Here is a 13,678-nt window from a genome sequence, read left to right as displayed (position 1 = left end):
TAATTTAAATGTGGCTTCAGTTCGAAATAGCAGCAGTCGCTTAAGCACAGTAGAATTTCTAACCTCAATCTATTCGAAGGAGGATTAAGCGATTCATATATTAGGTTGGCAACTAAGTAATTGCGGATTTTGTCATTACTATCTAATGACAAAACCTGCAATCACTTGATTGCCGATTTAATAGGTTAGAAAATGTTGCGATAGGTGGCTGTGTAGTTTATCGAAGTAAAAGTGGTCGTTGTTAGTAGTTATAAATGAAATTTAGGTTGCATCTAGAGAATCTAGTTGCGTGATTCATGCAGTCTTTTGCTCTACGTTCCTTTTATCATGGAAATAGCTGCAATTAACCCTTGCTGACGTCCGACGGTCCTAATTTGAAGCAGTGATCTACAAGAAGCCCAATACATATGTATACACTGAAAATTGTACGACAATGTAACGTTCACATCGCACGCGACTAACCTCTTCAATTTTCGCCGACCTCGATTTACTATCTTTAACCCTTTGCACTGGGAATTTTATTTAAACTTTATTTAAACTTACTTTAACTAAAAAATAAGAGAATTTAAATAAACAAAGGAGGAAAGAAATTCATTTAAATATCAGTTTTATTCACACTATTGTTGTACTTTCTAATTTTTAAATGTATGATATATGTTGAAACAATTTCCAGGATGCAATCTATTGATTTGGACGTGAAACAATGTCGACTGGGACTCGACAAAGGAGCTGCTGAGATAAAAACTGATGTCCACTGGTCACACTCGACATAGCAGTACAAAGGGTAGAAGAATATCTGGCAATTCGATATCTCAGAATGTGATCAAAAAAACACGAGATTTTCATCGATATATGTCACACGTCTCCTTGAGAAAAGTTTTTCGAAAATGGAAAATCGTCGGGGAACGTGGTATATAAATGTCCATGGGTAAATATTTTTCGATGGATAGCACGCGGTTTCGAGGGTTGGCGCCTCTTGAAAAAATCGAGGTGGTGTGTAAACCAGAGAACACGGCCACGTGAACGGGATACTTTTGTGAAAAGGCCACTTCCACAAAATGCAAGGCTTTTCCTTGTTAAACCCACGAAACCATTGTGTCGCTATTCGACCATAGGCTGTCATTGTGCTCTGTTTGGAAGTAAAATATTTGCCACGAAAAGAAATTGTTTTCCACGTTTGGGTCCCTTAAAACCATCTGCCACCCTCGCGTCGATTATTCCCAACGATTGGATCAGGTTGCACCCTATCCATCGTTCGTATCCGTTTTTCGCGACAGTGAGATTTCCATCGTCTGAATTCTATGAAACCATCTATTTTCTTACGAGATTGCGGTATTTGTAAATTATCGATGTAAGTGGTTCTCTCTGTGTATTGAAATCGGAGGTCTTATCAACAGAAAATCACAAGTCTTAATCGTGGATTTCCAGGAAAAAAAGGAATGCAATAACATTCATAATTGCTGCTCAATACATTGTTTTCGTGACATTCAACGATATATTCCTTCCAATCTTTCGAAACAAAATATTTATCATCTTACACGATCATTATGCGCGTATTTATATCGCACAATTATTTCTAATTACATCGCAAACTTGTAACTCTCGCGACAGATTGTTTTTATAGAAGTAATAGGTTGGCAACTAAGTGGTTGCGGATTTTGTCATTAGGTAGTATTGACAAAACCCGCAATCACTTAGTTGCCAACTCAATAGATAATTCTCACTCAATAATATAATAAGTCATGACACAAATGATCTTTTATACCATTGATTCCACTGTTGTGTTGTTACGTGTTAGTGAAAATCAGAAAACTCGACAATAGCTGCTTTTTGTTTCTAGCGAATCGTCTATTTCGTAGGATGAAAGTAATCGAAGAATACAACATCTTATTGGGTTGGCAACTAAGTGATTACCATCTAATGACAAACTCCGCAATCACTTAGTTGCCAACCTAATATTCAAGAAATGGCATTGCTCCAGAAAAACGCTACATCAGTGCTCCTATTTCTTCCTATCGCTTCATTAACACTTTACCGACTGCTAGCGGATCAACAGCATATGATGCATGTCCGACCAACAGCTCAGGCGCAGATTCTCCCTGGCGCTGGCTCTGTTTCGGTTTAGACTTTCCAATACCATTCTTTTCGTTCATCGCGAACGGTATGTTTTTCAAATTGGTATAAAACTGTGGAAGCTTATAAAGCAACGCAACTGACGCAACTGAGCAAGGTACCTTAGTAATAAATAACAAATTACTGTTCAAATAATGGGAAAAATTGTCGGCGACAAAAAGCCGGTCGGTAATTGTCAACGACGAAAAACCGATTAATCTGCTATCGGTCGGTAAAATGTTAATTAATCAACGTGATGAATCCTCGTTTATCCATCGATTGTACATACAGTACACGAACGCGATCTATTGAGCACGAACTCGATCGTAGCCGATCCGATCTCAACCGGAATCGTTTTTCAGAGGACATTGCAGATTTCACGACGACCTTGTCCCAGTAATAGACGTGTCGTAAGTTATACGCGATATTGCTCGCGATAATGAACGGTTTAACTCTAGTCTATGTATTAGGTTAGCAACTAAGTGATTGCTGATTTTCTCGTTAGATGGTATTGACAAAACCCGCAACCACTTAGTTGCCAATCCAATATATTTCCTGCCAGTGTTTCTGTAAAAACCGCGACCTCGTAATAGCGCTGCTAACTATAATAGCATCGTGAATTTATTAAGAGTTGGTGGATGGCGGAGTCGAAGGTGATTTGCCACAAGTCACGTAGAAAGATAGCAACCGGTTAACATGTAATCGTCGTTGCCATGATTCATTGGATAGATACGTGCCGGGGAAATTAGGCGTGTTTAACACTAGAACTACCACACCAGTCGAATTGACTGGTTTTACAATTTCATTTTAAAATTCCTACTTCGCGTTATATCTTTTTCCGCAATGACGTAACGACTTTCGCAACGATAACTAAAAGAATAATATAATGAATTCTATTTTGTTTTTTATGTATTCAAACTAAAAATAATTTTGTATCAAGGCTACTTATATTAATACCAGTCGATATAATTGGTTCTTGTCAAAGTGGAAGAGGGTGCTGCAATCTGTTTATCGACCCCCAATTAACCAGTTTCCTCGTTTTGTACAACTTGTCACACATTTTCAAAATTTGTACGTATCATTCGATATGACGATATCAATTATCAGGAAAATTCCGGATCGATTGCTAAATCGCTAAATGCTAACACTAGAAATACCACAGCAGTCAAAATGACAGGTTCTACAATTTTATAAATGTGTCAATCCTCGTTTAGAGACGATGGTCCCAGATGGATTAATAATACGAAAAATCTACTACATAACATGGAATTGCTTCTGTAAGAAAGTAATAAATCAACAAATATAAAAATATTCTATTATTAGGTATTTCTAAAAGACCAGTTATTTTGACTGGTTTTCGTAGAAATGGCTTCGTGTAGCTATCGCCTAAGGCGTATAGCTAAATAGCTATCGATAGTTCTAGTGTTACAGTATCGCAACGATTTCACGGAACTCGAACGTTGTCGATTCCGTTCGATTTAACACGCTAGATGTGACACACAAAACTGCCACCTTGCGTCGAGTTGCGTGACGTCAATCGTCATTGGAACGTTCGCACTTGCCTATGGCGATCTACGGAACTGTTCGATGATAAAAAAGGAAAAAAAAAAGATGGTGAAAAACATGGAGATGTCGTTTGACTATCGAAGCTGAAAGAGACGTTGCTGAAAGGAATCGTGTTCCATTTGCATGATAAGAAACTTTGATTCGCCTTTCAAACGATATTCTATGAAAGATAAAAACGAGTTCCTCCATAGGTGTGTCGTGTGAATCGTGCTTTGTCTTTGAATACAGATCGGAAACTTCGATTTTATTGTTATAGCTGCCTTTACAATGGGAACTGTCACGGAGAATGAATTTTTCGATAGAATAATGTAATTCTACTTTCAACAAAAAGACTTCGAAGAAACTCGGAGACAAAGCAGTTGGTCGTTGATCAAATATTTTTCGAACAATTCGTTAGAAACGATTACCTCGTTTTAAACAGCTTCTATCAAGAAGGAAATAACAGATGAACATAGAGAACGAGATTATCTTGGCGGTGAATCTTGTCAAAAAATGGTAAAAAACGCAGTGAACGTGCAGAGGAGCGTGATGCACGGCACCGCGAGACCGGAAGTTACGGTAAAGTGCGTGCAATTAGAAAATAACCTAAATTCAAGACGGTTCGCGATTCGTGTTGAGAACGATCTCGCCGGGCAGAAGCGTTTAACGGCGCGTCGACGAGGGAAATGATCAATTATCAAGAGCAGACCACGTGGGCCGTACTTTAACTTACGATGCAGCTCCTCTCTTGTGTCACCTAGTTAGATCCACGAATTCCTCTATCTTTCTACCAAAAGCTTCTTAAAATCTTGCAATTTTTTTCTCTACGTTATTCCATGGAAAAAGTGTGGAACAAAATCGAACTATAGATCGCGAACACGTGAGAGAAGGCGCGCTGACAATTAGAGACTTGAACGCCCGCAAAGGACGCAAACCAGTAGCAACGTTTCCATAGGCGACACTCTTAACACTTTACTGACCGCTAGCGGTTCAACAGTATACGCACGTCTGACCGGCAGCTCAGGCGCAGATTCTACTTGGCGCCGGCTCTGTTTCTGTTTAGACTCTCCAATACCATTCTTTTCGTTCATCGCGAACGATATGTTTTTCAAGTTGGTATAAAACTGTGGGAGCTTAGAAAGCAACGCAACTGACACAACTGAGCAAGGTACCTTAGTAGTAAATAACAAATTACTGCTCAAATAATGAGAAAGATTGTCGGCGATAAAAAGGCGATTAATAAGCTATTGGTCGGTAAACGTCGGCGACAATAAGCCAATTAATAGGGTATCGGTCGGTAAGCATCGGCGACAAAAATTCGATTAATCTGCTATCGGTCGGTAAAGTGTTAAAATCTGTTGGCAGAGAAATGAGATCGAACATTTATCTTAACACGATGAAAGTTGCGAATAGTCCGCACGATGTCGTTCCACAGATTTTTCTGTAAATATGGTTCCTTACGCTCCAATGTAGTAATTGTTTCATAATGCTGTTGATTTAGCGCCTAATTTATGTCATAGACTGGTAATCTTATCAGAACAAACGATAATATCTACGCATTGTGTAATCTTCGTTGTGAATTTGTAGTAACACGAATAAGTCGATGGTCTTGTAATCTCGTGCTGAGAGTAGAGAATTTTTATTTGAAGATTCTATTAGGTTGGCAACTAAGTGATTGCGGGTTTTGTTATTACCACCCAATGATAAAATCCGCAATCACCTAGTTGCCAAGCCAATATTTCAGAGAAGAGGTAGCTATTAGGTCGTCCGAAAAGTTTCTTTCGTTTTATAAGGAGATAATAGACACACAGTGTTCTTTATTTTATATTACTTTATTGAATTATGCACTAACATGGATCATACCCGATTCAATAAAATAATATAAAACAGAAATTGTCGTTCATCTATTATCACCTTATGAAACGAAAGGAACTTTTCGGAAGACCTAATATCGTTAGTAGTCTGGAAAGAAAGCAAACAACGATTCGAATGATCCACTCGGAAAATCCATTTATTTGGGCTGCCAAGAAGCAGCGATGTGTCAATAAACGCGACAACTTCGTGCTGTCAGAGGTCTGCAATTCGTTAACGTCTGCGACGAGTCGAGGACAGGTCCGAGTACACGCGCACTCGCAACCACACGAAACCATCTCGTCGCGAGTTCTAACGTCTTCCCTGCGAGTCTCGCGAAGTTTAACACTGTGACTGCCGCGTGGGTCATATATGACCCACCACGGTTTCTCCTGTGACGCCGTCATTGCTTTTTGCAACTTTTTACAATTGCAAAAATTGAATGAAAATCGACAGTTGGGGCATTTTCAATATAACCGATAAATAGAAGATACTTTGAAATAAAAAGTGCCCATTGAACGATTAAACATTTTTATTGGAACCTCGATTAAAAAAAAGAAGAGAACAAATGTTGCATCTAACGGTGCACTGTGTTTGCATCCATATCTTTGATGGGTGATATACGAATATTATTATAAACACACCTTAGAAAATAATCGCAAATGCTGCTTTATAATCATATAATTGAGGTTAGAAGTGTGAACATACCTTACTATTATATGTAGAACGAGCAAATACTGTTTACTAATATCTTCTACACGTTTCAACAATATATTCTGCACGTTTTGCTTGCGACGAAACAACGAAAGCGAATGGTTTGTTGAAATAAGCGAAGCCTTGTTATAATATGTCGCTATCAGCTGTTACCACGGCGCCATTGTCGTCACCCGTGACCACCAATAACACAAACGGCCCATTGGGGAAGAATGTTGTCTTACATCATCGATTTATTATTACTTTGCCATTATATGCTTTGAATAGTAAAAATACTCCCGTGGCGTCCTCAGCGGAACATGTGATTTCGGCGTGGCAGTCAAAGTGTTAAGCGCGTATAAATAGCATAATATCGGTGGAATATTGATTGGTCCATACCGCGGACGTTACATAAGAACATCTATGCACCGGGTAATTAAGATTCTTTCTACAAGTGTGCTCGCGTCACAGTAAGTCCGATCGACGAATATTTACATAAGCAAAAACGAAAAATTAACGTGATGCATTGTTTGTGGAGCACGGCAGCCGTTGCGTAAAGGCGTATCCGCTTTCGTTGATGGAAAGGAAAGGTGGACGCGTGTTACGCGTAGTAGAAAAATTGAAACGCGATCTAGAAAATGTAAATGGCCGGCAAACGAACGTGGAAAATCTGAAACGCATGGAAGATCGTTGTTTGCCTTGATCCAAATGCGAACACACTCCCCGAACCGGATAGACGTTATTGACCGATTCTACTGAACAGCATCATCTTGAACCTTGGCATGAGAAGAGGAGAAGAAAAAGAAAGAAAGGGGAGAGCAGATTCTTGTATGCTTTTCGACTCGACTGTCAATTTGTTAAGCGATTCACAGTAGCAGAGGCGCGGTCTTCCCTCAGAGAAAAGACATCAATCGAAAGGACAGGCCAACCCCTCGTACGACCGGGATGAACGTATCCAGACAGGCACCGACAGCGATTCTCGAATTATACGAGAAATTTTGGGCGTGTCTCTGGTCACGTGTCTCTTAAAAGCTGCTGCAGCCTCTACGAGAGATGGAGAGAAACAGGGCGCGAGAATAGGGGAAGAGGGGGGTGATTTTCCAATGTGACCAAAGAAAGAGAGAGAGGGAAGAGCCCCCTGGTCCTTCCGGGACCGGTCTGGTATCAGCTGCGCCTCGTTTAAACACGGAAATTCATAAGTCCTAAGATATGTTATGCTTGGAAAGAAATCTCCTGTCTGCGAAAGAGAAGCGAGGGGAGAGATATAGGTGCGGGCCAGTCTCGGACTCCTCCGGCTCCGTAATCTCCACCCCCGATAGCTACCAACCAGCTGAACTGGAGCCAAGATCGACGAGTTGAAGTTGCTCCTTTGACCGATCCCCTGATTTTTTTCTCTTTATCTGATCGACAGAGATTAACCGGTGCGAAAGGTTAATTCGGTTTGCGGTACGTTTCATCGATATAGACGCCGAGGATTGGTTGGTTTCTTATGCCATCGCAATCGGAAAAGGAATCAAATGGTACGGAAAACTTGGCGTTCGAGTCCTTCTGCGAATTTCTGTTGTAAACGCTTTGACGGTTTGCAAAATTGCAACAAGGAAGAATGTAACTATTAGAAGATTTACAATACAAAAAATCCTTGTCTTCAACGGAGTCAGCGCAATATCGCCGTTCGGAAAAATGAAGAAGAATAAGACACGCGCAAACTATGTTATGCGGATAAAAAACGTCGAACGGGCCGATCAAAGATACGGTAGAATTTAAAGAAAACAGCAACTTATTGTCCAAATTGTCCGGACCAAACTCAGCTTTGTATAGAACGCTTTAAAGTTTTACATTCTAAACAATTTTCTTAATAAACCATTTTCGTATTGCTTTTATAACGATTCAATGGTTTTATTACTTCCTGTGGAAAATACTTTTCAAATACCTTCGCAAGTAGTCAAATAAGTGCCACCCGTATTCGGGTGACGCGGCCCGACCGGAAACATTGCTGTCACCCAAATGTGGGTGACACTGTTCGATCGGAGACTTTACTGTCGTCCGAACACGGTGATGCGACCTGACCAGAAACTTTGCTGTCACCCAAATGTGGGTGACGCCGCTCGATCGAAGACTACTGTCGCCCGAACACGGCGATGCGACCTGACCAGAAACTTTGCTGTCACCCAAATGTGGGTGACACTGTTCGATCGGAGACTTTACTGTCGCCCGAACACGGCGATGCGACCTGACCAGAAACTTTGCTGTCACCCAAATGTGGGTGACACTGTTCGATCGGAGACTTTACCGTCGCCTGAACACGGCGATGCGACCTGACCAAAAATTTCGCTGTCACCCAAATGTGGGTGACGTCGCTCGACCGGAGACTACCGTCGCCCGAACACGGCGATGCGACCTGACCAAAAATTTCGCTGTCACCCGAATATGGGTGACGCCGCTCGACCGGAGACTACCGTCGCCCGAACATGGCGATGCGACCTGACCAAAAATTTCGCTGTCACCCGAATATGGGTGACGCCGCTCGACCGGAGACTACCGTCGCCCGAACACGGCGATGCGACCTGACCAAAAATTTCGCTGTCACCCGAATATGGGTGACGCGACTGTCAACACGTTGAAGATCGTAAGAATGTATACGAGTATATACGTCAAGGCGATTCGTCGTTAGGTGAAAATCGACGAACTCGCTTCGTTATTACGTCCGATATGGAGCAATGGAAATGGAATGGTTTTCTGCTATGGAGTGGAATTATTTCGTTCACCACGGGACACACGGCGCAGTAGTCATCCCCGACAGATCCCAATTTCGATTGCTTTATATCCACTTTAAGAGCAGAGGCAGACGTTAAAACCATATACAGGAACGAGATGCAACCCGAAGATCTCGGAAACTCCAAGCCTCGCCACCCCCGTCTGTGGCTATCAGCTGCCCCGAACAGTTAGGCGCTAAGCCAGCGTATAACAGTCAGGACAGAGTCTAGGGAAGGCAGCGTAGTAATAGTAGAAACGCCAACGACCAAAAGCCGAAGAAGGGGAATAAGACGGTGAAAAGGTGGAAGAACAGTGGGAGGTGCAGATTTCATAACGTGCTAGAGCTCCAGATACGACAATATGTGAAGTGTAGATATAAAATGTGCACTGAAACCCCGGGTACATTGAAAGAGAGGGTGGAGCAGACAGAAGAGGAGTTTCTAAGGAGAAAGAGCAGAGAAAGAGGGGTATATGAATCGTGTATATTTTCATAATCTTTCGTAGACGATTTGGCCGTGGTGGCTCGAGCCAGCGGTTCACGAACCGTACACGCATATGCCTCCGTCGAAAAGCGTGGATCGCACATGCTCGGGGCACTTCCCATTCAGACGAGCGCAGCTGCCGAACTCGTGGGACACGTCGGCAGGCACGCGCCTCTTGCCTCCATAACCTGTTTTCAAAATTCCGCTCCCCTCGGAACCAAGGCTCAAGGAGAGACCCATTTCTTCCTTCTCTCCTCCCCACCTACTATACGCACGCTGCTCTCCCCGTATTCCTCCTCTTTCTTTCTGCTCTCTTTTCTTTATTTCAACCACCTCTATAGCATGCATACACTCCTATTCACAAGTATTATGACATTTATAGAAACTCAGATAAAGCTTAGAATGTTAATACAAATTTGAAGAGTTGTTATTATTCGGTTTGAAACTATATGAAGATAAGCGGGAATTCAAGAATCTTATAGCAATAAATAAAATTAAATAACGAAAGGAAACGTGGGGAATCCTCGTCACGTCGTGCTAAGCCCTCAGCTTACTTGGGACGTCACCACATTAGCCAAAAGGATTTGCTTCCTGATAAGAAAAAATCCTGAACTCAACTTCCCTCGATATAACTTCAATTAGTTCAACAATTTTTCAATGAGACTGGAAGATGATTGTTAATTTTCTAACTCTTATAAAATATATATTTTGCAAGTTCTTGAATTTTTATTTTGTACGAATGCAATGATTTGGTACTCTAATATTTATAAACAAACGTGTATATGTATCTAGTCGTTTCTTGCCGCGTCCATCTGTCGTCGCTTCATCGGCTTGCAAATTGCTCGAAATTTCGACGTTGGCGGCAATTAAGCCCAACCCGTGTCTCAACTACGGCCGATGATGCGGTACACCGCGCGAAGAGCGTTTCAAGTGGCACAAGAGCACCTCTTGCCGAAGACGCCCTCAGCTGCGGAGTCCCGTCGACGCTTAAATACCTTCGAGTGCTGCTTTTTAATTGCTTTCCCTACCCAAGAGACGTGTTCGTCTCTTAATCGTTGCATTATACGTATTCACGGACGCGCAAGGACGAATGCAGCTCCCCGAGGGGAATACTTGGATGATTTGCATACGTCGTCGGGGGTGACCGCCCTGGCAGACGGCAGCTGCCGCCTGTGTCGCTGCCTCCGAAATCTCATCGACCATCGTCGTCACCCTCCAGATTCTACGTCTTCGATTTCCAGCATTTGTCTTTCACGGTTTCAAACCAACAGTTTTCGTAGAATTTTGTAAAACAGCAAATCAATTTTTCTCTTTGAAGCCAGACTCACCTCTTAGAAACGATCAACTATACTTCTATACATTTTTATACGAGCATTTCTCAGTTTCATTAAATGGCTGCACAATAAAGAAATGGATTACTAATTTCCATAAAAGCATTTACCACAAGGAGATAACACAGGTAACGATAAATTGAAAAAGATGTTTGCAATGTATCAAACTGAAATCAAATTTCATTACATAGCTGCACAATCAAGAAACGGATTACTAATTTCCATAAAAGCATTTACCACAAGGAGATAAAACAGGTAACGATAAATTGAAAAAGATGTTTACAATGCATCATATCTTTCTTTATTCTCCCATTATGATTAGAAAAGTATGGATTTGCGTAAACATCCGCAATCTAATTGTTTTTTAGTAGGCGATTATTATACCATAACTTTTAGTAGGCGAAACAAATTTTTGTGTTCATAAAAATATGAATTTGCTTGAACATTTGCAATCTATTTATTAGGTTGGCAACTAAGTGATTGCGGATCTTGTCAATACCACCTAATGGCAAAATCTGCAACCACTTAGTTGCCAACCTAATACGACTCTCGATCATGTTTTCATTTTTCTAGTTTGTCAAATAAATTTCGCAGATATTAACATCTCACTATCCTCTAAATTGAGAGATTTCGTTGCCTTCAAATTTGCCACCCTGGCGCCACATATTTTTAAGAAAGGATAGTAACGAAATTATCAGGATGAAAGGGAAATTGACCGCTGCCAACTGCGCATCGCGATTCCTCGTACACGAAAACGGAGAGAACAGCCGGTTCGACCAGATGGCGGGCGGATCGATGGCACGACGATACGATCGATAGAAATCGATGACTGGTTAATCAGCATCGCCGGTTATGTTGCCGCGTTTCACGCGGCGGTGTAACCTGTCGACACGTCTGCTCGTAACTCTCGTTTAAAACGATTCGGATCATCGAGGTCGTTCAGAAACGATAAAATGAAATATAAGCCGACTCTAAAGATCGATTTCCATCGTTTCATTGTCTGTGTTTCGCTCTGAACTTGCTGACCAAATCTTAACAAAATATCGTTGTAACAATAAGAATAATTAAGCCTTTGATAAATGACGTAATGTAAAATAATAAAGAATTTAAAAATAATAAATTTATTCTATTTCTGGTATTAAAAATATAAAAAATACCTTGGACTTTTTGTAAGCAATAAATATTAATAATTATGTTACTTATAATAATTTAAAACATGGAATTTCTAGTACTATACTCATTGTTCAAGTTTTCCCTATGTTACACTATCAACAATAAAAAAACAATAAAAAAGTTGCGAAACATTGTGTGGATTTTATTGTAACGAAACTACTACAATAATTTAACAAATAAGAAATTAAACTGTCACCGTAATAATAAACGTTGGAAGAATATTGAAAATGCTGCGACCACCAACGAACATCGTAGATAGCCTCATCCTCAAGGACTTCGATGAGGTGGCCTGCTAGGCTCAAGGTAGGTGCGTATCGAATGAAGAAAAGAAGAACGAAGTGTCTCACAGAGTTAAATACGCAATAAAAAATTTGTCAAATTATTCGCAATTAAAACTTGATCGTGTATTTAATTATAATGGATGATCGACACGTATTACGTAGTTAGTGTCATATTATATGGAGTAGTGTCTTAATAATAGGATAATCTCGATACATCGTTCAGATTATCCTCAAGAGAGATACTTTACACGCCTCTTCACCGGAGGAAGATCAACGAGGTGGCCCACTACACAGATATAAAGAAGAAAAAGGGACGCGTCGAGAGAGGGTTGAAGAAGGGTTCGTGCCACGACGATATAAAAAACCAACGCGGCCAACGAACCGACAGGGGTATTTATCCTCCTATTAAGATCTGTTTCTGTTTCCCTCGCGCAACACCATGTTCTACCCCAACGCCCACCACGTGCAATATAACACGTTAGAAAAAAGAAATATTCCCTTCAAAACAGTGTAACAAATAAAGCACCAACTCCACTGTTATACATCCTCAATAATATACATTAGAACTCTATTTATTGGAATAAAATTTCACTTAACGTCCAATTAATGATCCGATTAACGTCGATTAATGAGCTTCTGCTGATTAGATTTACTTATCTAAACGTGATCTGCTATTACTGGCTTGACAACTATACCAACCTTGTCAATATCACGTAATGACAAAATCCGCAATCACTTAGTTGCCAACACAATATATAAACTCTAATTATTAAACGGATTATCCCTCGATAAACTCAGATACTCGCAATGCCGCCATATTTTTCTCTGCGTCTACGCCTACAGAGAAGCGAGATGCATCGGGACGGGCGAACGAACGCCACGTAATTGAAGCGTGTCCGCGAATGGAATTAAACGAGAAACCGAACGGTGGCGCTCATATTCGAAAGTTTGCATGCGCGTGTTCCGCACGAAAGCAGGAAACATTATACGGCTCTTGAACAGACGAAGATGCAGCTCGCCAGCAAGGATGAAGGGTCGCAAGCGCGCGACCAGCCAGCGAGCGAGATAGAAACAACACGCGTCTGTAAACAAGGAAGGCTCTCGGCTAGCTTGTAGAAGAGAAAGAGATAGATAGAGACGTGTGTCGAACGTAGGTCGATCGGTGAAGAAGATAAAAAAACGTGCAGCTCTCGATAGCGTATAATACTTTGGGGCCGGATAGACGAGCAGGACGTATCTTTTCCACTTGATAGGGCTCGAGGAGACCTACGAGCGCGCAACCATCATCGTCGGCTATCGTGAGCCATAGTGTGTGCGGGCCATGGGTCCAAAAGAAGACATGGGCTCGCACATGTTCTTCACCTCGTGCAGGGTATTCATGCCCGGTATTCATAGCGTGCAGCTGCCGAATGCACTTCAACGCCATTACCTGTTTTTCGCAACGTTCGCTCGTTTG

The 13,678-nt window shown here is 41.3% G+C and overlaps 1 protein-coding gene across 3 annotated transcripts in view; it reads right to left on the bottom strand.

Annotated features, from left to right (window-relative positions):
- The window catches only part of LOC117242761, a 66,804-nt gene that overhangs the window by 15,273 nt on the left and 37,853 nt on the right, over window positions 1–13,678 (bottom strand). The window lies entirely within an intron of this gene.

Source organism: Bombus vosnesenskii, unplaced genomic scaffold (genome assembly GCF_011952255.1).
Source record: "Bombus vosnesenskii isolate JDL3184/JDL3185 unplaced genomic scaffold, Bvos_JDL3184-5_v1.1 scf7180000016278, whole genome shotgun sequence".
Classification (NCBI taxonomy): Eukaryota; Metazoa; Arthropoda; class Insecta; order Hymenoptera; family Apidae; genus Bombus; species Bombus vosnesenskii.
Note: the sequence above shows the minus strand (reverse complement) of the source record. Positions and strands in the feature narration are given on the sequence as shown.